Below are 310 nucleotides of genomic sequence, written 5' to 3' on the forward strand. Positions count from 1 at the left end.
GAACCTAGACACAAGCCGTCCTTTCATGTCTCTGCTCCCAGACTGCAGCGGGCCGGCTGCCCTCCTCCGCCTCTCCTCCCCCAGCTCCTCACGGCCGTGCCGGGGGTCCGGGATACCTCGGAAAACCCTCGTTGCTGTCGAGAAAGAGCTGAGGGCCGGCACGCTGGGAGCGAGGTCTCGGCAGCTTGGTGAGGAGCGTGGAGTCTTGGGGAGGGAGAGGAAGGTTTTTCTTTCTGTGTTTTGGGGTTTTTTCACAAAAAACCATAAAAGCTGTAAAATTAAACATTGCAGATCCTTCCTTCCTCTGCCG

Source organism: Eurypyga helias, unplaced genomic scaffold (assembly GCF_000690775.1).
Source record: "Eurypyga helias isolate BGI_N326 unplaced genomic scaffold, ASM69077v1 scaffold20732, whole genome shotgun sequence".
Lineage (NCBI taxonomy): Eukaryota > Metazoa > Chordata > Aves > Eurypygiformes > Eurypygidae > Eurypyga > Eurypyga helias.